The sequence below is a fragment of the Fringilla coelebs genome (assembly GCF_963513975.1).
Source record: "Fringilla coelebs genome assembly, chromosome: 13".
Taxonomy (NCBI): Eukaryota; Metazoa; Chordata; class Aves; order Passeriformes; family Fringillidae; genus Fringilla; species Fringilla coelebs.
The window spans coordinates 2,407,452-2,434,512 of NC_140039.1; the positions used below are offsets into that span (position 1 = coordinate 2,407,452).

The 27,061-nt window shown below is 46.6% G+C and overlaps 1 protein-coding gene across 3 annotated transcripts in view; it reads left to right on the top strand.

Annotated features, from left to right (window-relative positions):
* The window catches only part of IQSEC1 (IQ motif and Sec7 domain ArfGEF 1), a gene marked incomplete at its 5' end in the record, with an annotated part of 285,707 nt that overhangs the window by 12,581 nt on the left and 246,065 nt on the right, over positions 1-27,061 (top strand). The window lies entirely within an intron of this gene.

A 27,061-nucleotide genomic window follows, 5' to 3' on the forward strand; every position in this document is an offset into this window, starting at 1 on the left:
GTTTGTGTGGTTTTTCCTACTCTCTCTGCTCTCCTTCAGCATATCGACAACTTTAGGGTGGTAGAAATGTTCCTGCCTTGGAACTCATCACTGAGAGCCTGCTGCTGCTATTGGTGCTCCAGAATAGATACCAGGCTCTCATCTCACAGGGTGTTTTTATGTGCTGGGAGTGATTTTAAAAATTTTTTTTTCCCCTTCACCTGCCTTTTTTTCACCCATCTGACAACTTCCTCCAGTGATCTGATCTCCACCCAAATGCATCTGATCAGAGCAGCTCCTGCTCAGGGGGATGAGGGTTCTCTGCCCTCTCTCCTGCTTGCTCTGAAAGCAGGAAAGGAGAATTCTTTAGAACACATTGCAGAGTTATGTAACTTCTCAAGCAAAGTGCTTTCCTTATTATGTAATGTGATACATCACCAGAACTTGCTGACACAAGCCATGATCTTCACCTCCACTTGCTCATGAAAAACCTGTCATTTCCTTGACCTCACTTGGCTCTGAGGACTGTGGGCGCTATCAGGACCTTGTTGGAGTATTTTACTCTGGAGTAAGGAAATCTGCTGGCAAATCAGGTGCCAGTCTGAGCTGAGGGAGTGCTGGGTGTGGTCTGAGTCTGTAGCTTTGCTCCTGTGACACTGCTCTTGCTCTAAGTGCCTTTTTGCCTTTAAAAAGCTGCTTTCCAGGCTTTGAGCAAGGAGCAGAGGTGGTTTCTGTGTGGCTTGGCATGACCCTCTCAGGCTGCTTGAGTCATCTTGCTGTGAGTGAAGGAAATCACTGAACGTCTCAGAATGAGATGAAGAGCCTTTTTCCAGCTAATGTGATTTAATTGGGAATATGCTTTGCTCATGCTAACAATGCAATGAACCTCAGCAGCACCAAAATACTTAACTAACCTTACAAAGGCACCTGGCAAAGGTCACCAGAGCTTTGCTTAATAATTCAGCCCATGCAGGTCTGGAACTTGGTCAGTCTTTGTGCATTATGCTCATTTCTGCTCTGGTACTCTGTCTAGGAACAGACTGGGTGAGGTGGCTGTTCAGCTCTTGTAATAATAAATGCCATGGAACTGGTGTGATTGCTCTGTGATTTTGGGGTGATTCCAGCCCTCAGAAGAGTGACCAGTCATCACAACTGGTTCTGTTTCCCCCAGGGGCAGTGATGGACTGGAACAAACTAAACACTCAAAGCCTTTTGAGCCAAACCCTGCAAGCTTTCCTCTAAAACCCTTACAGAAGGACCTAGAAAGAGCATTTAGAGACAAACAGCCAATTTGTAAGCCATTATGCTCCTTGGTAGCTGAAATGCCAACAAAATATCTCAAATTTATGTCACCTGCTCAACTGAGCACAGGATTTCCACTTTGCTGCCTGTGCTGAGTGCTGGTTTGGGCTGCTGGAGTTAACAGGGCAGGAGTCCCAGTGAGGCAGGAGCTGCTGCTGGTAGGGCCCTCCTGACTGCCCCAGATCTGCTCCTTCCCAAAGGATGGGACTCTGCAGGAAGTCTGCCTGAATAACTCATGTTCACTACACAACATCACCTTCACCAACTGGAATATTTTCAGTAAGGCAGGCAAAGTAACAGGAAATACTCAAGAGTGCTGCTTCTTGACTTTCTGCCAGCTGATCAGGGAGTGAGTTTTATAGAATTCTTGGTCAGAATCAACAATACCTTTCTTTAAATGAAGCAGGTTTATTTTATTTCTGATGAGCAATGTCAGCGTGGGGTGGCTTGATCTCCATGTGTTCAGTTCCTGGGAGATGGAGGAACTCAAATCTCTAATTATGTGTTTGTTTGAAAGAAGTCAGAGTTCTGGGCTGCACTAATAGTATTGTCTGGGATGTGGAAACAGCCAAACTCAACAGCAGAACCTGGGGATGGGGCAGCTTGGGATGCTGGCAAAGCTGCTAAGTTCTCTTCTCTCTTGGCTAATTTTGTGTTTGATCTAAAGTGTGGAGGTACAGGTGCTCTGGCCATGCACTTGAGAAGGTGTGAACAAAGAAGGGTTGAATGCAGGAGCTGCTGCTCTGGACCTCCAGACCTCCTGGGGGATCCTTGGGATGGGAATTCTCCCTGTAAAGAACACAGGCTGGGAGAGCTGGGGGTTCTCACCTGGAGAGGAGAAGGCTCCAGGGAGAGCTCAGAGCCCCTGGCAGGGCATGAAGGGGCTCCAGGAGAGCTGGAGAGGGACTGGGGACAAGGGCTGGAGGGACAGGACACAGGGAATGGCTCCCACTGCCAGAGGGCAGGGCTGGATGGGATATTGGGAATTGGGAATTGTTCCCTGGGAGGGTGGGCAGGCCCTGGCACAGGGTGCCCAGAAAAGCAAGTTGATCTGTTATTCCTCAGTGTTGAAAAAAATCCTGTCTCAAAACACCACATGCCCAAAGAGAGCAGGCAGCAGACTAAATTATTTATCTGCTTAATTTATGATCTCCCCTTGCAGGGCAGCATTTGGAGAGCAAGTGACTTTGTTCTTGTTGTGAATTTCTCCTTCCATTGACCAAAGCCTTTCTCTGATAGAAAGGCTGAGGCTCTTGCTGTAAACCCCGGTGCTCTTGGGGAATTTCCTCATTTAGAGCAGAGCCCTTCTCCCTGTTCAGCTGGAAAACAGAGCTTTGGAGAGGTTCCTGCCATCCCTGCTCTGCTCAGCTCCTCTAGAAGTACTGCAGATACCCCTCCAGATTTAACTTTGGCTTTGCTGAGCTTCCCTAACCTCCAGGAGTTTATATTTGGGGTCCATCTGTTAGCTTGGCCTCACATGACAATTTTGTACAGGCTTTTCTTTTCCCTTCCTTCTTGGGGATGTGAGTTCTTTACATTTATTTTCAAACTTAACACCAATGTCTAATTCTTCTGATGTCTCACTACCCACGGAGCTGCAGATATTTTTATTTACTTGTGACCAGTAATCCACTGGTGAGCATCAAAGTCCACATTGAAGGTTTCCTGTTGGTAGGACAGGATTAAAAACAGCAGAAGGCAGCTGCACAGCACCGCTCATTAACTATTAATTATGGTATTCCTGTGTAAAACTCTTGCTTTAGGGTTTGCTGCTTTGGTAGCTCTGGGAGAAGGCTGCTACTGAGGTGGCTGGGTTATGCTCTGCACCTCTGACAATGTGATTTTTCATGCTGCAGACTGAGCTGAAGGAATACATCACTGCTGCCTTACTTAGGGCAACTGAAAAACCCAGCCCTGCTCACTCACTTGCTTTGATAGAAAAAAAAAAATCCTGTTTCCCTTCAGAAAAGTAGGGTGGACAATAATTTATACTTTGCAAAACCTGCCTTCCCATTATGTGCTAGTTTTTCTTAAAAAACCCAATAAACACAATGAAAAAAACAAACAAACCAACTAAAAAGCCACAAAACAAAACAAAAATAATAACAACAACAACAACAGAACCTCCACAAAACCAAAAAAAAACCCCAAACAACCCAACCCTGAAACTCACCAAAAATCTCAGATTCTGGTGGCTTTTCCCACCTTGTGCTTTATTTTACCTCAATCACCCAAATGTGGCAAAGCAGTCACTGCCATCCTTTTGTCCTTCCTCACCCAACAGAATATTCCATGGTGGCTGCACAGTTTGAGGCTGTGCTAAATGCAGCAGGGGAGTGCTGAGGGAGGCAATCAGCTGTGTCTGCCTGGGACTCCTCTCCCTGCTCCCAGTTCTCCTGGAGCATTCTTCTCCCATCCCATCCCTCTGCGCTCCCTGTGCTGCCTGGGGAAGCTCTTTCTGACCAAGGTGAGGTTGAAAAATGAGCTTGAAGTGTTTTGGCTGCCTGGGGGCATCCTCCCTGTAATTCTGGATGTTTCTGGCCGTGTTGTGTCTCTGCTGCCTCTTTGGGCTGGGACACGAAGCCTGCCTGGATCAGAGGCAGGAGGGGTGGGGATGCCCCAGCTGCTCTTTTTCCCCCATGAAAATGGACTTTTAGAGCTTTGCAAACAAGAGTGATATGGCACAACTTATGAGTTAAGGCAGTGAAAATGAGCTACAGTGAGATTTCATGTTGATATTTGTGTTTTTGTTAAAAAATATATATTTTAATGTAATACCTTCAGAATCTTTGACTAAGCAGTCCATTGGACCTTGGGTTTTTCAGGAATTATCCAAATACAGTTTTACCTCAGAAAGCCTTTAACAGTCATCCTGCACAGCAGCCACATTTTCTTTACCAGCTGGATTTTCTTCTGCTTTTGGGTATTTAAATATTTCAAGCTGAAGCTGTTGTTTTTTGGTTTTTTTTTTCCTTTTATTTTTTTTTTCTTGGAGAACACTTTACAACCGATAATTTCCAGTGATTTCAGGTACACTGGCAGCTCTGTGTTTTTAGAATTGTGTTTTCTTGATGTTTCCTTTATTTTGATGAGACTTACTTTGAAATCTGGTGAGATCCAGCAAGGGGACAGACTTCCTTGAGAGGAGCTACCTGCAGTTGTGGGTAGCTGCTGTTCTAATTTAGAAGTTTTTTACTACTATACAACACTTAAAGCACACAATGAACCTAAAGGAAATTCCCAACTGGGTTATTCTGAGAAAAATCTTAGCACTGCAGTAAAAAAGGGCACAAAGTTTGCTGTAACTTGGACTTAATGACTTAAAAAAATAACTAAAAAAACCCCACCTCCTAACAAAGCAAAATGAATTGCTGTCTGATCTCTTGTTTATAATTAAGTAAATGGATCAACCTGAAGCTCTAAGAAGTGTGGCAGGTTTAGCCAGGGCTCTCAGTGGCCAGTGCTGCTGACAAAGCACCAGGACACTCATTAAAGTGCTGAGCCTGCATTTCCTTTGTTGCTGGAGCTGCCAGCAGAATTCCTGAGTAGCCAGGAGTGGCTTGTTTGACTTGCAGCTCTCTGTGTTGCCACAGGAGTGCTGGAGCCGGCAGGATTTGATCCGTGGGATGCAGCTGGGAGGGGCTGTGCCACACTTCTGAGGGAGTTCTGCCATTCACATCTCGGTGAATTCACATTTCAGTGCTGCTGAAATTCCAGTTCCACGGAGTGGGCGTAGAGAACCCACTTATAGCACCAGTGCTGACTGCTGGAACCATCTGCTCTTGGATCCTTGGCATTAATGAAGAGCTTGTTCTTTATGGAAGAAAATCCTCCCAGAACAGCCAGCCTGGAAAACACAGGACTTCCCCCTCTTTCCTCTCCTCCCTCCTAAAAAGGGATTCAGAGAACCCAACTGTAAATGCCACTTGAAATGCAATTTAAAGGGGTTTGTGACTAAATGTCTTGTCTTGCTTGGAACACGTCCTCTGGTATTTTTAATCCCAAGTCAAAACTACTACTGTGCTCCTGCCACCAGTGCTGGAAGGATGTTCTGAGAGAGGATCAGGAGGGGGCTCCAGGCTTTGTTTACTTCTGGTTTTGTGCCCACCCCAGTGAAAGATGGGACTGTTGGAAACTTGCTCACTTTCTGAGAGCTACTGCTGCCTTAAGTTTTAGCTTTCATATTTTCCAGATTCTGTCCTGCATTAGTGTGGAACTCTGAACTTCATAAAAGTGTCACCCAGTTCTCCTCACAGCTCAGTCAGACAGGACAATCCTTTCCCAGCCCCAGAACCAAGGACACCACTGCAGCTTCAGCCCCCAAAAGTGCAAACAGCAGGGAATGGAGGAGAGCAACCTGGGAGGGTGGGACTGCATCCCCTGGAGCTGGAATTGGACAATAACCCCAGCATGGAAATGCACCAAAGCTTATGGAAGTGTGAAAACTCCTGACTTGGGCTCCATCTGGGGTGCAGCCCTGGCCAGGCTCTTGAGCTGCCCAAGGAGCATCCTGTGGAGGCCTTTAATAAATCCCTGCTTTATTCCTTTAGCTCTGCCCTCTGTTCTGGGCAGCCTCTCCAGGCAGCAGGGGGGTGCAGCTCTGCCTTCAGCTGAGGCTGGCTGTGTGTCCATCCTTAACCAAGGCTGCTGCTCCTGCTCTCTTTGCCATTCCCTCCCTCAAACACCTGGAGCACAGGAGCAGCTGTTCTGGTTATTTCTGCCTCTTAGGAAGGGATCACCTTTCTGCAGGGACATTCTGGGCTTGGTTTGTGCACTGTTGTTGATAACATCTGTTTGTCCAAACAGATAATGTGAAGACGCTTTGTTCTAATTCTTAATTCCTTCTGATTCTGTTAGAAGTGAACTTGGTTTCCAAAGGTTACCCTCACACCACCTTTTTGGGCCATCTTTCCCTGATCTCTTTGAGACTGTCATGCACTGATGCCTCTTCTCAGCTTTGGCTGTGCTCTTACAAGTGTAATGTGTTATAAAAACCACGTGTGGCAGATCAAGAGGATAAATATGATATCAAATAAATATAGTAGCCTTTATTTGTAGATGTTGACTTAGCTTTATTTGGAAGAGATTACAGTTCTCTTACCCCAGCAAATTTGAAATACAGTGTTGATATTGAACTAATGATTCTTTTCTTATCTTGTGTGTGTTCTGGTAGATTAGGAGCTGCTTTTATGTGCCTTTTTATAGACCCTGCTCCTGTTTCCAGATCGTGTGTTTCAGGGCCATGAAGTGTAACCTGATGTGGTAAATCTGCTTAGCTCTGGTCTGGCTTGCACAACACGGGGTGAGGATGGATTTCAAATTTAATAATGCTGAATGACATCAAGTCCTAGCAAGCTCCTGACTGTCACTCCTTGCAAATGGCTTTATTGGGCTTGTAATTGATGCTTGAGGTAATTAGTGCACACTGCAGGGTGTTATCTAAATTCCCAGGGTTGATCAGCAGGCTGAGTGTCAGCAGTGTGGAAGCAGATCTTGGATCAGAAGCATGAAGAGGACATTTTGGAGCCTGGCACTGAGGGGTTCTTCATACAAACCTGCATGGCTTTGCTTGGAATTTTAGGAGTAGTGTCATGATTGACTTTTCTGTCCCTTACAAGAGCTGCAGATGGGAAGTGGGGAGCTGTTTTTTAATAACAGAGCAGGGGTTTATCCTTGATGCAGGAGCCCGTGTAGCTGTGCTGGAATCTCACAATGGATGTCTGCAAATTACCCAGCATTAACACTCGCCTAGGAAATGTGTTTAGGAGCCCACTTTGTCTTTGAAACTGGGATGGAGTGTGAATAATTCAATACACTCTGAAATGGAAAACTGAGGCTGCTCTGCTCTGCTGGAGGGGCTTTTCTGGGGAGTAAAATGCTCAAAAGATGGGGCTGACCTCACCACTCTTCTGTATTTCTTTTAGAGCTGTGAAGATAACTGCTTAGGGCTTTAAAGGAGCTGGGGTTTGTGAATTGCAGGCTGTAAGTTCAAGTGTGGCTTGTTAGGAGTAAATGCTCCCTTGCAGTTCCTTTAACAGTTTGATTCTAAGTGTTCAGTTTCTATCCTGCCAAATTTGTTTGAAGCTCAGCATCAGGCAGGGCTAAGCTTTGCTAATCCTTCAGAAACATTTAAACTGCACACAGGTAGTTAATGAAGCCAGTGGGACTGCTGGAAGCACTGCCTTTAGGGTTTTGCTGAACTAGGATGTGCTTTTTCCAGGGATAACCAAGAAATGCTGGCACTGCCCTGCTCATCTGCCTGAGGGCTCTGCACCATTATTTTCCTTCCTGTGCAGAGCACTCAGCAGACATGAAGCATGCTGGTGCACTCTAGAACTGAAGGAGAAAAGATAATAAACCAATTGTAAAGAGCTTCAAATCTCTGCAGTCTGTTCCAAATGCATCTCTCCAGCCTCTGGCTGAATCTTCTGTGGAGGGAAGCCAGGCTGTGGCCAGGAGGGAGCCAGGGCCAGCTGTCAGGAGGAGAAGCTGGCAGCTGGGCAAGTGTTTTAAAATAATTGCATGGGGAGCATGCAGGAGAAGCTCTCCTGACTTCCCTGTCCACAGCTGTCTGCAGCCACATTTCTCACAACTTCCCAAAGGTATTTTCTGGGATTCACATTCTCTGAACCTCAGAGAAAGAAAAACACAATTCTTATCTCAATTGCTGCTCCTCTTGTTGTGCACAAGTGGAATGCATTGTGGAAGATTGTTCACCTGAAGGGAATTAGTGATTGGATTCTGGTGTGAGTGTTGTGATTCATTGACCAGTTGAGGCCATGTGTGTGTCAGGACTGTCAGCTGGCTGGCCCCACACTCTGGGCAATTGAGCTGAGCACTGGTGCAGTTTCAGTTCAGTTATAGTGTAATATGGTATAGAATAATGTAGTTTAATAAAGCAATGAATGAACCTTCTGATACCAGGGGAGTCAGATGCACCACTCCTCTCCCTTGCTCGGGGTTGCCCTGTTTTCTGGTGGCTGTCATTTCAGTACACCTGGGATCAGCAATATGGGATGGATTCACACTGCTGTGCTAGGGAGCTGGAGAGATCAGGCACCTCCCAAAGCACGAGGTGAGGGCTGGGGAAGGAAGAGGGTGAAGATTGTTATGCAGAGGAAATGGGAATGTTTGTCAAATCTGACAATATTGAATATTTGAACTTCCATGTACCGCAGGCATGGTTTAACATCCCAGCCCTGTTAAGAGGCTCTTTTCAGGCTGTGTTTTTGATGCATTTTGCTGTGGCACACACTGGATTTTCATGTATCTCTGGGGGAAAACGTTTGGCTTGCAGTGAAGTGCCACAAGTGAGAGACTGGCCCATGTTTGGATTTGTGAAGGAGAATATTTTGCTGAAGTCTTTGCCAAAACCCTGCCACGTTCAGGGCAGGAGTGTGAGGACAGGGACTCAGTTTAATGGATTTCTAGGGAAGCTACTGAGTTCCTCCCTGCAAAGCTCAGGTTTAACAGATAGGGCTCCTCAATTTTGGCACAATTGATCAGTTCTGCAGAAGCACTGGGGTTAGTGCGGTTTTTAAAAATCACTAAATCCTCACCAGCAGCACGAGCAACAGCAGCATTTACAGCTGAAATACAAATAACTCCTTAATGAGACAGCATTGAATTCTCATTTTTTATTTGCTGAGATAGACTTTTATTAAGTAGCCCACTTAATAAAGTGAGTTCATCTGTTCTGTATCAGGTGCCAGTGTTCAGCTGGTGGCATCTTTTTGTCCCCTCTCTTCACTGGGCCCCACCCCAGGGTATAAATCTCACTCAGCAGGCTTTGGAGCAGCCCTGGAATGCCCTGGCTCAGGTGATCCCCAAGCAGTTTATGACCTAATCATTATCCAGGTTGCAGCAGTGGATGTTTGCAGGGCTCCCAGGGGCAGTGACGTGATGAGCTCGTGGGTTATGTCACCCTGACCCATTTCTGGGCTCCCTCAGCTCACCAGCAGCTCCCAGGGCACCTCTGTAAAGTTATTTAAACACCATCATTTGCAACCTGTGCAAAGCTCTGCATCGGGTGAGGATAATTAAATGGCTATAACTGTGATTCAAGTGGAACCAGGGCAATTTAAATTGATTTGGTGGCTGTTAAGAGAGAACTTCCCGTGGCACTTTGGGCACTCCTGCTGTAATTACACTTTGGGGGGGGGTGTGTCCATCTCCAGCTGTTGCTCACCTTGTCACAGGGCTGTGTCCAAATGAGCTGTGACTGATCCCATTTCCCAGGCTGTGTCTGGGGGTGGCTGCCCCAGGAGCTCACCTGTGGCTGTACCTGTGTGTGCCCAACGTGAGGGCTGAGCCAGGGCAGGGCTTTGGACTTTGTGCCTGGATGAGCAGCAACAGAGCCTTGGGAGCATGGGAGGGTAGAAGTCTGCCCAGTAGCTGATAACAAATCTACCTTCTCTTCCCCAAAAATGTAAGAGCTCTATTTTATTTTAATTTTTATTTTGGTGGCAGTGGGATTTTAAAGAAACTGAAGAGAGGGAAACCTAAAAGCAACCTTGGCAAACTGTGGAAGTTTTGCTGCATTAAACCAGTCTCTCATAGCTTGTAGATGAGCTGCTCAGCTGTCCTCAGGAAAAGAGCAGCTTTGAGTGTGTTTGCAGCCTGTCTGAAGTTAAAGGTGAGCCAAAGAGGACGTGGAACTGGCAGTGCTGGCTTCGTGGTTGGGCTCAATGGTCTCAGAGGGCTTTTCCAACCTCAACCATTCTACAATTCTTCCCGCCCCGCACTTATTAAAATAAAACAAGAAAACATAACCTGAACATTCTCTCTGCATAAAATTCTGTTTAATCTTTAAACCCATGCATAAATTGTTTTTCTTTGGAAGCAATCCCTGCTAATACCAGATTAGCAGGGCTGTTTCCCTGCTTTGTTCCTCCACCTGTTCCATAGGACACTCTGGTATTCCTGAGCAAAGCTACTGCCACAATATGGATTCTTAGGGTGATGGAGGGAAGAAAAAAATTATTTTTGTGTTACAAATGGCTGTAATTTTTCTATATCCTTGTATAATTATAGCTGAAGTTATTGTATAAAGTGGGATTTGATTTTTAAGCTGAAAATTGGATGCATTTAGAAAAAAATTAAATTTTCTTAATATAATCCAATTTTATTTATACAGGTATACTTTAAATGGCACTTGGAGTAACAGTAGGTGCTGGATCTCCTTTGATTCTTGGTAGTAGGAAAACACTCCCTCACTGAGGTGTTGTCTAAGAACAAGGGGGAAAGGTTTGGGTCCAGGCTGTGCTTTTATATCCCTCTCAGTCGTGGTCCTGTGTGGAAGTCCCTTAGGTGAAGGTTTTCCTCATCACCATAAGAACAAAGTGCCATTGGAATTTCCTTCTGCAAGGAAGAGACACTCGATGGAATTCTGTTTCTGCCTTAGCACGTGGGAGAAACACCTCAAAGTGTTATTGGATAAATGCCTGGGAGGCAGGAGAAGTGGGGAAAGGAGCTGGGAAGGACATTTAGGATGAGAGCTTAGGTACATTTAGAATCCACTGGAATTTCTGGGGCTCACTTTTACCCCTCTGCAGTGAGCTGGAGCCTTGGCTTAGAGGGTTTGAGAGCTGTCTTTGCTGGATGAGGGCTCTGGGCTCTGTGGCTTTCTGAACCCTAACCCTAGGTGGAGCAGTAAAAGCCTGGCTCAGCTGCTCTGAGCAGCTCCTGCAGGGGAGCATTTCCTGCAGAACAGGCTGGGATAACGGGCCTGCCACGAGGGACCTTTTTTCCCACCCCCTTTTGTTCCCCTTTCCCCCCTTTTTTTTTCCTTTCCCCCTTTTTTTTCTTTTTCCTCCCCTTTCCCCCCTTTTATCCCCCCTTTCCCCCCTTTTATCCCCCCTTTCCCCCTTTTTATCCCCCCTTCCCCCCTTCTTTTTTCCCCCCTTCCCCCCTTCTTTTTTCCCCCCTTCCCCCCTTCTTTTTTCCCCCCTTCCCCCCTTCTTTTTTCCCCCCTTCCCCCCTTCTTTTTTCCCCCCTTCCCCCCTTCTTTTTTCCCCCCTTCCCCCCTTCTTTTTTCCCCCTTCCCCCCTTCTTTTTCCCCCTTCCCCCCTTCTTTTTTCCCCCCTTTCCCCCTTCTTTTTTCCCCCCTTTCCCCCTTCTTTTTTCCCCCCTTTCCCCCTTCTTTTTTCCCCCCTTTCCCCCTTCTTTTTTCCCCCCTTTCCCCCTTCTTTTTTCCCCCCTTTCCCCCTTCTTTTTCCCCCCTTTCCCCCTTCTTTTTCCCCCCTTCCCCCCTTCTTTTTCCCCCCTTCCCCCCTTCTTTTCCCCCTTCTTTTCCCCCCCAGGAAAACAGGAGTTACACTGACAGCCTGGCTGCCCACAGCCCCCCCAGCCAGCCTGTGTTTGGGTGGTACCAGAGTTTGGGTCCCTCTCAGTACAAGCAGGTGACATCCTCTGCCCAGTCCTGGTGCTGGGGGGCTGGGGGAGCCCCAGCTGCACCCTGGCTCCAGCCCTGGCACGGCTCTTTGAGGGGCATCAGCTGCTCAGCAGAACCCCTGGGAGTTCTTCATCCTGGTGCTGCTGTACAAGGGTACAGCTGTGCAAGGGCAGCCCTGGAACAGCAACTGGACCTGGAACTGCAGCTTTAGCTCAGTTTTGAGTCATCTGTTGCATTTTCAAGCCAAGACCCCAACCATGGATGTGTTTTTCTGGCCTGAGTGTGTTCAGTTGTGATGCCCCAGATGGGAGAAGGCAGCACCCAGTGATGGAGTGTCTGGGATGAAGCTCAGAGTTCCATCCCTTCTCCTGCAGCAGCATTCCCTCAGGCTCCGTGTCTTTTTCTGAAGTAAGAAATGAAATGTGTGCAGGATTGTGGTTATGAAACTGGTGGAAAGCCATATGTGTGCACTTGTTCAGCACAAAAAGGGGGATGTAAGCACCCTGGTTTAACTTCAGACAGTGCCTTAGTGCTCACCTTCCCTCTCCCTCTTGCCTTTCCTCTCGTGCTCCTGGGGTGAACAGAATGTAACACAGAATCACAAAATCATGGAAGTGTTTGGGTTGGAAGGACCTAAAAGATGACCCAGGTACAACCCACCTCCCACTGTCCCAGGCTGCTCCCAGCCCTGTCAAGCCTGGCCTTGGACAATTCCAGGGATCCAGGGGCAGCCCCAGCTGCTCTGGGCACCCTGTGCCAGGGCCTGCCCACCCTCACAGGGAGGCATTTCTTCCCAATATCCCACCTAAACTGACTTTTAAAGTTCAAAGCCCTTCCCCTTGTTCCAGCACTCATAACACAGCACTGGCCTGGCCATCTCAGAACAGGCTTTGACTTTAAAAGCCCAACCTTGGAATCCTGCCTCTTTACGTGGTACTTGGAGTTATCTCTTGCAGTGTGTACTTTGTATCTTCATTCTCCTTAAAACCAGAGGAAAATTTAATTTGCTTCATCCTCGTTTGAGGAATCTGCATTTGCCAGCTGGTGCCAGCGTTGGGCTCTGCCGGGTCATTCAGCGATTCCCAGTGTTCCCACGGAACAATCCCTTCCCCTTGGCAGGCTCTGCCTTGAAAGGCTTCTCTGGGTATTTAGCAGTACATGCCTTGTGCCTTGAGCTTGTCCTAACAGCTCTGCTTGGTGCTGGAATTATTGTGTTTGCAGGGAATGCCCTGGTGAAGGCAGGAATGATGACTCTGACTCCGTGCTCTCAGGAGGCTCATTTATTACTATATTATAGTAAAGAATGCTATACTATACTAAAGAATACAGCAAGGATACTCACTGAATGCTAAAAGATAATAATGAAAATTTGTGACCCTTTCCAGAGTCCTGACACAGCTTGGTCCTGATTGGCCAAGGAGTGAAAACAACTCACAGCAGAATGCAATGGAACAATATCCAAACACATTCCACACGAGCACAACACAGGAGAAGCAAATGAGATCAGAATTGTTTTCCTTTTCTCTGAGGCTTCTCAGCTTCCCTGGAGAAAAACCCTGGGCAAAGGGATTTTATCAGAGAATGTGAGTGCCACGCTGGAATATCAGTGTCAGACTCCAGATCAGAGCTCTTCACTGGGACAGGAGTTTAGGTGACAACAATTTCCACCCTGAGCTGAAAACTCTTCCCTGGGGGACAGCATTCCCCTGCTGTGCCTGGATGTGAGCAGAGGCAGGGAAGCAGGGTCACTCCTGAGGAGCACTGTTTGGCTTCTCCTGCTGCCTGGGCAGAGATTCCCCGTGTGTCTGGAGTTCCTGTGCGCAGGCTGAGCGGAGATGTTGCTGCTGGAGCAGCTCAGAGCCGGATTAACTTCAAACCTAAAAATAGCCCACGAGCAAAAATGCAATCGTGGATTCTGGAGGGAGGGCAGGGGAAAATTCAGCTGTGCTGCCTCCTCTGGAGTCCTGGCAGAAAACAAGGCAGCAGAGTCCAGACCCCCCTGAGTAGGTGGGGTTCCTGCAGCTGTCACTGCACAGCAAATGGGCTTTAATCAGCTCCAACTGCAGTGAAATACTGCACAAAATTCTGCTGCTTCTAAAGAGTTTTGGGGTTTTCTCTTCAGTCTTCTAAGCTTGCATTTGAGACAGTTACATCCTAATATTTTATAACTTGGATGATTATGAATGACTTGAATTAACTTTATTCCCCAATCTTTCTGTTCCATGCCAGGATATGTAATAATGCCTTTTGTGCAGGTGCTCTCTGGTATTGATCAGGTGATGCTCAGTAGCTAAACGGGCTGGCCAGGTTCTGGCCTTACACATAGTAGGAAGGAGTAGTAGTAACCTGCTCAAATACTGACTCTTTTCATTCTGAAGTGATAAAGCAAGACTAACTTGGGGGGTTTTGCCCCCAAGACAACTTCTGAGCAGCAATTCTGTTGATGATTGCCTATGGAAATAAAAACTTGAGCCCTTTTTGAGCAGTCTTACCCTTCTTGCTCTTGCCAGAGGAGCAGCAATGGTGTGTGAGCAGTCTGCACAGGCAGTTCTTACCCTAATGATGTTTGCAGTTCCTTATTAGGTTGTACCATAATCCCTGAATGTGATTAACTGGCAATTTACACCTCAGAGCCCTGGCTTTTAAACATAAAAGCTACAGAGAAATAAACTAGAGAAACAAATTGGGAGTTAACCGTGCAATCAAAGATATAAATGTGCCTCTGCAGTCTGAGTGCTGCTGCTTTGCTGGCTCCAAGGACAGAGTCTTCCTGAGAGCAGAAGGGGAATTGCTGTCCAAGACAGCTTTTAGTAACATGATGAACAGCAGAGGTGCTTAAGAGCATGTAAAGCATGTTTAGTCTTTATGGGCAGCATTAGTTAATGTTGTGGGCAGAGTTAGAGGGAATATTCCTATTGTGTAATTTGTAGGGGCCTGATTTGCAAAAATGCAATTTAGAGCAGTTCAGCCAGTGCCCTTCTCAGCAGAGGTGTGAAAGGCAGTGTTGGCTGCACGTTTAAGAATAAAAAAATGTGACTGGTAGGGGGCTGGAAAGTTGTGTCTGAGCTGGTTGAGAACCCAATTCCTGCAGAGCAGATCCTTTCACAGCTGCTAGCAGTGAGCAAATGGGAATTGCCATCACCAAGAGGAACCTGCTCACAAACACATTTTCAGTTCCTGGGGCTTGGAGTGGGTGGTGACTTGTTGGGAGAAGTGCTCTTAAAACACCTGGTGTCTGCTGGAAAGAAAGAGGATGCAAAATTCCTGAAAACAAAACTCAGTTTTAGGAATCATTACTGCAACTTCTTTAGGCAGGAGACTCTAAGCCTTGATCAGAACTACTGTGTGTGGTACCAGCTCAATTTCAGCTCAAAGCACTTCAAGTGCTTCCACATCTCATCCTTGGCACCATTTGGTTGTCAGCAGCAAGTGAAATGATTCTCTCCTCTGTGCTGTCAAAAGTGATGGGATGGAAGAGGAATTCTCTCTCAGCATAAATGGATAGATATGTTAACCCAGCAATCCTATTTTCATGGTGGATTTAATCCAATAAAACCTTCTGTTATAGTCATGGAGGTTTTCTGGTTTGTTTTTTCTGAGGGTTTACATTTCTCTCTGTTTTTTGCACTTTTCTCTTCTCCCACAAAATTTTCATTCCCTTACCTGAGACACACTGCAAACATAAGTGCTGCTACATTTGCTACCTCTCTGAAACAAACCCCTCAGGACTTAAAGAATAAAGATTTTTCAGCCCAATTTGGTGGTTGAAATTCATCATACCAGTTTTTAATAAAGGGATGCACATTGTTCATTGACAGTAGTGTGAAGAGGCTTAAACTCTTCTTCCCTTTCTCTTGGAGAAAGCATTTGACTCGTAGGAAGTGTGGGGGGGATGATGGACCATCAGTGTTGAGTAAAACCCACCCAGCTGTAGGGCCAAATATCCAACATTTGTACCTGTGGCTTTGAGACCTTCCCTGGAGAAGCTTTATCAGGACCACTCAGAGCTGACTCCTTTAGGAGGAGGTTGATCAGGGGTGGTTTTGCATCCTCCTCCTAGAGGCTTTGCAAGCCTCAGTGCTGATATCAACACAGGGAGTTGTCTCCTCTGCCTTTAAAATTTTAAACTTCTTGGAAATTGAAAGTAAATTTTTAAAAAGTAATGAAGGAATTGCTTCTGAGAAGAAGCTCTGTTTTATGTGCTGCTCTTCCACTGATGAGCAGCAATTGTTGTTCATCCTGCAAATTCAAATGTTATTTCCCAAATAGCTGTTTTTTAACAAATGCAGTTGGTTTCTGCAGGAGGAACTGAGTCCCTTGGAGCTGTTCTCATTCCACTCACCCATTGCCTTTTCCCCACCCTTTATCTGACCTTGCACATCTTTGGGAAGTGTGTCAGCAGGAGGGACAGCAGTAACTGGAGCTCAGTGACGCTGTCATGTGAGAAGGAAGACAACAGCAATGAATTGTTAATATTGAGCTCACTGTGAGCTCCTGGCCTGCTGGACTTCTCAGTGTGCACCTTGTGGCCATGGTGCAGTGGGAACTTGTGGTGTTTGAGGGGTTTATTCCATTAAATCTTTATGGAAGTGTCTGAAATGGAGAACACAAATTCACTCGCTGGTGCTGAGCTCTCACACATTGCAAACGCTAGTTTTAGTTTATATATTGTAGTGTTGGTTTAGTTTGGATGTGTAAGGGGGGGAAAAGTCATTCCATTCTGTGGTTTAGAGATCCTGCAGGATCCCCCACACATCCTCCACATCTGGGCTCTCAGCTGAGAGGCTGCTCCTGGCTCCCTGTTCTTGCTGGATGAGCAGAGGGGATGCAGGAGATACTGGAAAGGGCAATTGTTCAGCACTTCCAGATCTGGCACCACATCAGAGCTGCTCCATCTCCATGAGGAGAGCTGGGTGTGGGATTCAAAACTCACCAAAACTGGGTAGGTTCCCATTCTGTGTGTGCTGAGCTGCTGGAAGATGTTCCCAGAGTGCCCTTCCTTGGATCATCTCTGCAGGGTGGTCCCTTGGGGGTTTGTAGTCACTTTTTTGGCAACCTGTGGTATTTTCTGAGACCTCCTTCGAAGGGAGGAAGGAATTAATCTGACTCCATGTTCTTAGAAGGCTAATTTATTATTTCATGATCTATATTATATAAAAGAATACTATACTAAAACTATACTAAAGAATAGAGAGAGGATACAGACAAAAGGCTAAAAGATAATAATGAAAAACTCGTGACTCTTTCTCCAGAGTCTGACACAGCTTGGCAACTGCTTGGCCAAAGAGTCAAAACAATTCACATGAAACCAATGAAACAAGCACCTGTGGGTCAACAATCTCCAAACCACCTTCCAAAACAGCAAAACACAGGAGAAGCAAATGAGATAATATTGTTTTCCTCTTTCTCTGAGGCTTCTCAGCTTCCCAGGAGAAAAATCCTGGCAAAGGGATTTTTCAGAAAATATGACGGTGACAGTAACCATCAATGATTGATGAATATAAGTTTGCTAAAAAAAAATTAATTCTGGAGGAAGTGAGGAAGGGAAGTGCAGAGCTCCTAGTGGAATTACTAAAGATATGAAGTAAGAGGAAAACAGGTCTTAAGGAACCCTGATCACCAACTTTGAGACTTCATTTAGCCCTTGGTAAAACTGGAACTGTTAAACAACAGCTTCCTGAACCCCCTGTCTGGGGGCAGCCACTGGAGTCAGTGATGGGGATAAACACTTCTTTATTTAGCTGGTATTAATTTATACCACACTAGAAATTATATAATTTATATAATAACTCTCATAATTAGTACCATTAATATTAATTTAATATGAAAGTAATTGGGTGAAAATTAGATGCTTAGTAACAGTGATAATAAACACTGTAAACATCATCCCACAGAATTGTCTTTAGGATTTGGTAGGAGTTGTCTGACTTTTTACCAACAGACATGCACCAGATTACTCTAAAGCAGATTATTTGGGCTCTGTGCTGACTTTGCTGGCCAGGTGAAGGGCCAGGTAAATCTCTATTTAATGACACACTGCTTTCCCATGGGGCAGATTCCTGAGTGCTGACAGTGATTGTGCTGGTTGTGGTCAGATTTTTTGCTGTAAATTCTGCCTAAAAACATGCACTGGAGAACTTCTGGCACTTTCATGTATGAATATATTGCAATAGCTATAAATGTATGATGCAGTGTAGCTGTAAGTGCAATAAAGGTGAAAAGAAGGGGAGAAAAAAATGGTCTGAGCAGTGTGAGAGATGAGGACATGATAAACTTTGTAGGTGTTGGTTTTCTGAGAAACTTCTTGTCAGGTATTCATTGCCTGTAAGCGGTGGATAAACATGAATTTGTCTTTCAATTCAGTGTTTTGTGCATGTAGGGTCTGAGGAGTCTGTGCTGATCATCCTAAATGAAGCTTGGTCATGTTAATGATGAGTGCCACGTGGAAAAGGGACTGGCATTAGCTGGGAAAGAAGCAGCTTCTTGGGCCCATGACTAAAAAAATATCTCATGTTCTATACTGGCTGTAAAATGTTCTTATTCTATTCCATAACTTTTTGGTAACAGTTGTTTTTCATCCATGTGCCATATTCTCCCAAAATATGTCTCAAGTGGGACAGATTGCTGTTAAATCCTTCCTGGAATACATTTCTGAGGCGTTTTTTCCCAGGAGGAGGTGTCAGATTTGGAGCAGACAGATGTAAATCCAGTCCCTCTCACACAGGGCTCTGTCTGCCTTGGATGGAGCAGTTCATGAGCAGCCCTGGTGGGTGGAGAATGAAATCCCAAAATGGCCATTCAGTGGCACTGCTGGGGTGGCAGGAGAGCAGATTTTATTCTTGTTCTTGGGGCTAAATTGCCTCATTCAGTGGCACTGCTGGGGTGGCAGGAGAGCAGATTTTATTCTTGTTCTTGGTGCTAAATTGCCTCCTTGGCAGACAAGGGGCCGTGTCCTTGACCCAGGGGGGTGTGGGGATTGTCCCCAGACTCTCCTCTCCAGACAGACCCAGTGCAGCTCTGGTGCCCTGCTCTGTTTTCTCACAGGTCAGCTTTCCTCCTGTGCTGAAATGGAGAGGAAATCATGGGTCGTGGATTTTGAGATTAAATCTAATGGTTTTCGCTGTCTGCTGGAAATTAATTTACTGCTCACCTGAAATAATATTTCTTTATCATGTAAATTAGCTGTATTGAAGGGGAAATAATATGGGAATATGGTTTTTTCCTCCCTTCCTTGAGCAGTGAGGAGGACAGCTTTTTTGTTTCCCAAGCAAAACAGGTTTCTAATTAAATAACAGACTAACTCCTTGAAACTCTGCTTTGGGAGAAATATTTGGCTTTTTTGCTCGTTCCCTTTTTAAAATGGACAATAGAGACTTGCAGTAATTAAATATGTATTTGGAAAAAATCTAGGATTCACAAGTGACTTTCTAAAGCTGCCTCCTGCCCCTCTGATGGATCATGGCTGGGGGACTGTTCATTGTTCATGGCTGTTCTTGCTCAATCCAGTGTTTTCCCAGTTCACAGGGAGGGCCCCCAGGTTTTCTGCTGGTGTGGGGATGGGTTTTGCTCCTCATTAACTTTTCCAGCTCCTTCTCTGCTTCTGGAGAGCTCCTGCAGCTCCAGGTCTCCTTCTGGGCTGGGCACCTGCTCCTGCTATTCCTCCTGGTGCTGCTCCCCAGAGGATGATATTTTAAACCATCTCAGGGTATTCTGAGCTGGGAGGGACCCCTGGGGATCTGAGCAGCTCTGTAAAATCTCTGCAGGACTCGCCAGAAGTGCTCAGCTTCAAGTACTGGAAGTCTGCTTGGGGAAAAGTTGATCCCATTTGATTTTTCAGAGGAAAACTGCTGTAGTTTGGCTTGTGCTGTTGGGATTGTTTATCCTGCTCCTGGGGATCAGAGCTGATGGGTTTTTGGCAGTGCTGGGTTAATGTCTGGACTCAGTCTGAAGGGTTTTTCCCCCTGGATGGTTCCATGCAGCCCAGCCCAGTGGGATGGGATGAGCCCTGTGGCCCCGGTGGGATGCAGGAGCAGCATCCCTCGAGCAGGAGGGGAGGGAAGCTCCTGTGGGGTGCCAGCCCTGCCCCTCACTGCCAGCACACCAGCCCTGGCCTGCCCAAGGACACAGCTCAGATTCCCAGCTGTTTCCTTGCCTTGTTCCATTCCCAGTGCCAGCAGGCAGGGAGAGCACCCCGAGCCTCCCTTGGGAGCTTGGGGGGAGCCAGGAGTGTCCTGCACCTCAGGATCCTTCCCTGCAGGGACTCTGGAGTCACACCTGGGGCTAACTGAGAAGAGACTTGAATGGTAAACGTTAGAATATGTATTTATTTACTTACTCCTCCTGAGAATTCCTTCTGCAGCCAGCAGGTTATTCCCAGGGCCCTGGGCACCTGCCTGCTCCTGGAGGGAGGCCCCATGGATTTGCAGCTCTGCTGCAGGCAGTGCATTCCCCAAAAGATGCCCTTGAAGGAAGGCTCAGGCTTTCCTTTCTGCCCTGGGAATGGATTAAAAACCTGGCTAACAAGAGGAGCAGAACTTGGGTGTCTTTCCTCTTCCTGTACAGATTTGAGGTACAATTTCAGGTGTTTCATAAAAATCATTCTGCAGCAGCAGAGTTTAGGGATGACCCAATCCAGCTGCACAACTGGGGCATAAATCAGAATATTCCTTTACAGTAGTAATTTGCAGCTAAGCCATACAAGGCTATTTACTGCCCATCAGTGTTCAATAGAAAGCTCATTTTTAGAATAGATAATAGTGATTAATAGTGATTAATACCTGATCACAGGGCAAGGGCTGCTCTTGCCATAAGAACTGTGAAGACAAAACGAGGAGTCTTGATGGGGTCAATGGTTACCATAAGCCCCTGCCTTTTGTGTAATGATCATTTTCTGGGAGGGTAATTAATGAACTGCTTTAAGTTATGGAGGACATTGATAATATTGACACTGACGTATGAGCTGGATTTTTTAATGGAGTAGATGTGCTGACTGTGGGAGTACTGTTGATAAATCAGACTTTAATTTTATGCATTCAGCTTGTGGTTAGAAGTATCCAGGTATTTTTAGAAGCCTGGGATGATTTACATATTCATTTGAAAATGTCTTTGTCAAACCAGCAGTGGTGTTTGTGTTCACACCCTGAACCTCCAGCTCCTCCTGGCACTGCAGGTGCACAGACACTGTCCTGCCCTCCACTCACAGGGACATGGAATCCAGCCTGGAAAAGTCCTTCAGGATCATCAAACCCAGCCATGAACCCAGCCCCACCACCCTGGGCACCACTAAACCATGCCCAGGTGCCCCATCCCTGTTTCTTGCACCTTCCCGGGGATGGGGGCTCCACCAGTGCCCAGGGAAATGAATGTTTGAGAGAATGTGGGAGAGGCAAAAAGGCAGCCAGAGCCTGGGGATGCTGAGCCAAGAAATTCCTTGGCAAAGGTGAGGAAATGTTCTCCTGTCCTTCAGCTCCTGGACAGAGCCCCTGTCAGGTGAGTAGGAGCAGGAGCATCTTTTGGTTTTTGCAGCTGTACTGTACTGAGAAAACTTCTTTTGCATTTCTCTGCTGCTGAAAAAAAACCCCACCAGCAATGGAAAAAAAAGTAAAAAACCCAAAGTAAAGTAAAAAAACCAAATTTGCTCTTCTCTGTCTCAAAAGAAAAAAAAAATCCTTTTGCTATTATTTCAAAAGAAAAAAATGCTTCAGCTTTGTGCATAAATCTGAATGTGTTTTATTTGAAGTGTTCCATGTGTGATAAATAACTTCTGTGCTTCTGTATGGCTCTGTTTAGTTATGGTGTTGAGATAAACCAAACCAGAAAATTAGTCTGCTGCAGACACAGAGAGAACATTACTTATGGCTGTAGCAAAACTCTCCTCAGCACTTACCCAAAATAGCCACCAACCTTGAATTGTTTTGGATCTGAAGCCCTGGAAGCTGAGTGAGTTATGCAGACAGGAGACACAGATCACAGGTGAAAAATCACAGGCAGAGGTGCTGCTGCCTTGGAAATAATGGCTCTGTGCACAGAGCTTCAGTGGGAAATGCATCAGCCTGGTGGTGCTGTGGTTGATTTCCTAATTGCATTGAGTGATGGAGGATGATGAGACAAAATGGCCAGAGAGAGATTTGTGACATGTTATTACTGCTTGGGCTGGCCCCTTGGCCAGAGGGGTGAGGAAGGCATGGTTGTGTTCCTGGTGCTGCCCCTGGACAAATTCCAGCCCCTCCTCCTCCCAGGAAACCCAGCTGCAGGAGGGACAGGGGCTCCCCTTGCTGCAGGGGCTGGGAAGCACTTTGAGTCAGGCTTGATCAATTTTTGGTGCCATAACTGACTAAAGATCTCCAGCAATATCATTATTGACTGCTCTGAGCATTAATTTGAGAGGGAGGAGTTTTTCTGGTGCTGGTGGAGGTTTTCCAGCTGCAGTGCCTCTTGCCTTTAGCCCTGACACCAGCTCTGGCTGTGGCTGCAAATGCTCAAAAGCCATTTCCAAATAGAAATGGGTTTAAATTCCTGAAGCTTTGGATTCAAACACCTGAAACTTTCAGCCCATGACAAAAACTAGTTCTAAGACACCAATGCAATGGCATTTTCTGTGAAACCACTCATAAATGGCCTGGAAGAAGGCAGTTTTCCTGATGTACAACTTCCACAATGCAAATGGAGAATTTGGCTCCCATGTTTCACTCTGTGACTCATCTTGGGAAGCATCAAGACCTGTGATAAATCCTGCTGCAATGAATTGTCCTCATCAGTTTTCTCTGGGTTGGAGTCAGTTCAGCCTTGGCTGGGAGGTAAATTTCCATGGCTGATGGGAGGAGAATGGGCAGGATCTGATTCAGGAGCTGAGCATCTCTCTGTGCCCTCAGGGGTGCAGGACACAGAGCTGGAGGAGCCCCGGCTGGACCAGCACTGGGGCAGCTCCAGGTGGAGCCCCAGAGGGGAAATCCCTCTTTGACAGGGCTTTTAGGGGGGATGACACTGTGCTCTGCTGCCCTGAGTATCAAACTGATGGTTAAGGTACAGAACTGCTGCAGGCAGAGAGTTTTGGTTTTTTTATTTTCTACAAGTTTGTAAAATCACACCTTAATTCTTTCACTGAAGCGAATGTTTATTAGGAAGAGAAATGCTTTCCATGTTGGGCATGCCCACAGCAAGGGGTCAGAACTAGAGGATTTTTAAGATCCCTTCCAGCCCCAGCTGCCCTGTGATTCCATGAAGGGTCCTGGCAGTGCTGTCACATAAATTCCTGCTTGAACTGCTGTGTCACCCTTTCCATCCCACAGACCCAGGCAGGGCTCTCAGTAACCCATGGGAGTGGGGGGAGGCAGCTCTCAGGTTCAGAACCCCCCTTTTTTTTTGTAGGGGAAGCAATTTGTGGCAAACTTGAGTTCAGCTTCACCTCTCTTCTGTCTCTGGCACAGCAGTAAAGCTGGAAATGTGTGAGTGGGGCTCTCCTGGGCTTTGGTAAGTGTTGGACAATTCCCTTTTCTGAGCCAGAGATGGGGTAACTGAGGGGCATTTTAAAACCTTTTATTCCATGTTCAGACTCTTGAGGAGGGTGAGACAATACAGATGTTACAAATCACACCATCACAATCAGAACCTGACTATTTCTTAATTACAAAACATGATAAGCATTTCTTGGCTATCAGCTTTTTGCCACACCATGCTGTAGATGCCTTAAAGCCAATTATCTAAAACTACTCCTCATGCAGTCCTACTACACTGCATCTTTCATACTTCCATTTCTCTAAAATATCTAGTCTTGTTTCTAAGGCCATTTTTTGAAACTTTTTTCTAGCTCTGTTTTTTCTAGCTCTCTCTTAACAATATCTGTCATATTCCATGGCATTTCTAAGTCAGCATTTCTTGTCTCAAATTTTGCATACAGATGCATACAGTGTGGGTCTTCTGTCAGGCCCTGAGAACTTTCTACAAATCCATTTCCCACAGGTAAGAACCTTCTCTGACTTGGGAAGTGTGGCAGGTATTCATGCAAATACTCCCCACGAAATCACCTGTGTTCCTGGGGCTGTTTATTGCATTTTACATCCTCGTGCTCAGCAGCAGCACTGGCTCCAGAGGAAAGTGGTACCTGGCATCACTCTCAGATACCCAGAGGTATTTCTTACTTCTGGCCTCTCTGCTGTGCTCTGGGCTGATGGCAGCAGCTGAGCAGGCCCTGTGGGCTCAGCCAGCAGCCCAGGGAATGTCCCTGCTGTCCAGTGCAGCTGCAGGTGCTGGTGCTGGTGCTGCGGCGCTGCCTTTGCCCACCAGCTCCTGCTGTGGCCCAGGAGGGAGCACCTGGACACCTTTGCTGGCATTAAACACCCAGGAGAGGGGCTGAGCCCCTGAGCCTGTCCCCAGGGCCCCCAGATCTCCTCCTGCTGCAGGCAGGGCTCGGGCTGGGCTGGCAGTGGTGCCCTGGCTCAGCCCCTGCTCCTGCTGGGGGCTTGGCCAGATTTGCATCACTGATGAGCAAAGCCTGCCCAGGGCTGTCGGGGTCCTGGGGTGGCATCTGTCACCCCTGGCCCTGCACCTGCCAGAGCCAAGGTGTCCTGGCAGCCTGGGGGAGAGCAGGGCTGTGCTTTTGGGGACAGCAGCACACAGAGAGAGAGCTGCTCACTGGGGAACTTCTCCATGTCCTGGGTTTGCTTTTCAGCAGGGGAAGGTCTGATCCTGCTCCTGGTGGGAGCCAGGCCTGGCTGCCCCAGGGAGCTGCTCCCAGGCACCATTCAGATCAGCTGGGTGTGTCAGATTTACTGCATGAACACTTGTTCTGGGTTACCTGATCTCCTCTACCCACCTCACTTTGTGCAAGTTAATTTTCTTAAAGCAGCTGCCTTCTGAATGTAGGATATTTGGATTCTTACCTGCATTGTACAACTCCAGGTTATAAAGAATGGTCTATGCATCACCAGACTCTTAATTGTTAGGCAATGTGTGAAAAAAATGTCATGAACTTCTGGAAAATGGGATATTAATTATTGTAATAATTGGGCCTTATTGTAAGTGTGGTGTGGTGAGTGATAAATGGTGCTTCTGTATATTCATTTCATATCAAGATATCTTTTATCCTTTAGTTCCAGCTGTCTTGCATTTTAATTCATTCTGAAGGAAGTGTATTGAATACTTAGAGCTGGTAGCAAGGATTTACCTTTTCATTATTTCACCGTCTCTGCTGTTTAGCAGCCTTTGTGTGCTGCTTTGATGGCTTTGGCACTTGCTTGGGGAATGAGCTGTGGGACAGAGAACATTTCTGATCCCACAGAGTCGAGAGTCACCCCCCAACACCAGGGATGTCCCCAGCAGTGCTGCACAAGGGCTGGGTGTTGTCCCCTCAGTGAGAGCCAGCCCAGTGATCTGGTGGCATCTTAAAAAGGTTCTGCTAAATCCTCTCAGTGCAGATTCCAGCTGGAGCTGGGCTTGGAACAAAGCCAGGCTCTGACCTGGAAATGTGGGTGTGGGGGCTCAGTTCTGGGGCTCTGCAGTTCCAACAGAAGAACATTGCAGAGTTGGAGTCTGGTCTGACACCAGCCCCAAGGAGCTGAAGATCTGAGCTGTCCCCTGTGAAACAAGGCTCCTCAAGGAAGCTCCTGGCTATACAATCAGTTGTGGTGGTTTTAGCTCCAAGTGCCCAGGAGAAGAGGTTCCCTTTCCTCCTGAAGGAGCAGCTTGGTGCTGCCACAGGGGACACAGAAATCCCCTCACCTTTGTTTCAGCTGGGTGGTTTGCTCTGTGGAGTACTTGGCTAAAGTGATTTTGCTGGATATTATTTTCCTCTGAGTAAATAACTTTTAAGCTTTGAGTAAAATGTGAGGTTTGATCTTTGAGCTGAGAGTAAAATCTGAGCTTTGAGTAAAGACCTGTTGCCACCCAAGCCCAGTGCCAGCCCAAGCTGGAGCCCCATTTTGGGCAGGGATGAGCAGGGTGTGGTGTCTCCCAGAGCTCCCCTGAGCACACCAACACCCTGGTGCTGTGCAGCACGTCCAGGTGGGGTTTGTGTTTGTGTTTTCACATTAAAGTTTCCCAGGACAGGAAGCATGGGAGTTTCTGGCTGTGCCACTGGCCACGTTTTCCTGGAGGCAGTTGCCTTGGGGCGTGTGTTGAGCAGGAATTTTCTGCAGCATTTCTCAAACCTTTTGTGCCAGTTTTCCAGTGAACAGTTTGGATTGTTCCTCTCTGGTCTGCAGCCATGTGAGCAGGTGTGGGAGCAGAAATCCACAGGATGGAATGGTCAAGGTGGTTTGGTGACAGCCAAAGATGAGGCACAAGCAGCATTTAAAGAGAGATCCAGCTGGCTGGAATCCAGTGTGCCTCCAAATGGCACAGAGAATTGTGGCCCAGCAATGCCTGTGAGTGGAAGAAGGGAATGGAATGAGAAAGGAGCAGAAATGAGTTTAGAAGGTGATATTTGCCACAGTTTGAGACTGTCATTTCTGAAATTTATAGAATAATGCAGATTTTTGCTGTCCTTTGACCTTATACACACAATTCAGCTGCTCTGCAGGTTATGATGAACTACCTGAGAGTAAACTCTTTGCCTTGGGGAATGGAGAAGTAAGGGCAGAGTAATTTATATAATTCCTGTACATTGGATATTGAAAGTCTTTCCCTTGTTGAGAGGCAGATTTCTGTGGCAGGGTCTCTGCTAATGCTTTGACCTAGTGACATAATTTGAGCTCTCCCCAGTATCTTCAATGTCCATCAGTATCCAAGTACTGAAGTTTCTCCTTCCAGCTTTTCTCTCCTGCAGGAAAGCACAACTGACTGAGCTGTCTCTGGAAACATCTGGACCAAAGCATCCTGGGTTTGGTATCTTTTGGAAGTGTCTCAGCTGGAAAAGTGCCCCTGAATCTCCCTGTGCTGTCTGTGCAGCCTGATGGGATCCTCAGCTGGGATCCAGCTTTTCCTGGCTCTGTCCTGTCCACCTTGCACAAATTCCACAGAGGAAACAAAATATATTTAAGCTCAGTCCGTTGTTTTCAGAATAAGACAATCTGTGAATTTTTATTTAGAATTTGGAGATCAGAAGGGCAGAAGTGTGACTTAACCCCTTCCATGCCCCCCTGAAGTCCTGGCAGGGCTTTGGATTTGCAGCCACAGGGAAGCCTGCAGGCCCTGCTGCCTCTGCAATGTTCTTTTTGTGGTTTTCTTTTCCTCCAAGCCCTCTGCAGAGGCTTTCATGTGGCAGTTGAACAGCAGACAGATGATAAATACAAGAGAGCGTTGAGAGGGATGAAAATCACTGGCTAGGTACTCATTTGTTCAGATTATTGTTTGCATGGATGCAAAAAATGAACCTTTAAATACTGGAAATTTAAGATCAACACTTAATAGAATAGCTTGTCTATTTTCTCAAAATGAATTCTATAGTATTAT